The sequence below is a fragment of the Mesitornis unicolor genome, unplaced genomic scaffold, assembly GCF_000695765.1.
Source record: "Mesitornis unicolor isolate BGI_N332 unplaced genomic scaffold, ASM69576v1 scaffold40969, whole genome shotgun sequence".
NCBI lineage: Eukaryota > Metazoa > Chordata > Aves > Mesitornithiformes > Mesitornithidae > Mesitornis > Mesitornis unicolor.
The window spans coordinates 28,668-29,062 of record NW_010207317.1 but is presented as its reverse complement, the minus strand read 5'-3'; positions in this window follow the sequence as shown (position 1 = coordinate 29,062).

Sequence of the window (395 nt, the reverse complement as noted above, 5' to 3'; positions counted from 1 at the left end):
GGTCCCTTCCAAGTCCTGAGATTCTGTGATTAGACACTATCTAGTATATAAATATATATAGTCCATAGACTTCAACACATTCAAAACTAAAATCCCACACATTTAAACAAAAGCCAAAGCCATACACACAAAAAGGGCACCCCAATTTATGTGTAGCATTTTACATGTATACATTTTCAACTAAGCCAAACAGCAGAACTGCTTTTCATGAATGAAAAAGACTATGGGTTATGCCATTCTCTTACATCTTACATCTGCACATACCGGCACCTGAAAGGGTTTTTGATTCTTCTTTCCTCTCCCAGACTTTCTGTCTCTGTTTTGTTGTTTTGCTTTTGTTGCTTCACTGTGGTGTAGCTCACTGGATCGTAAAGACTCTGTGGGGAAGAGGCAAA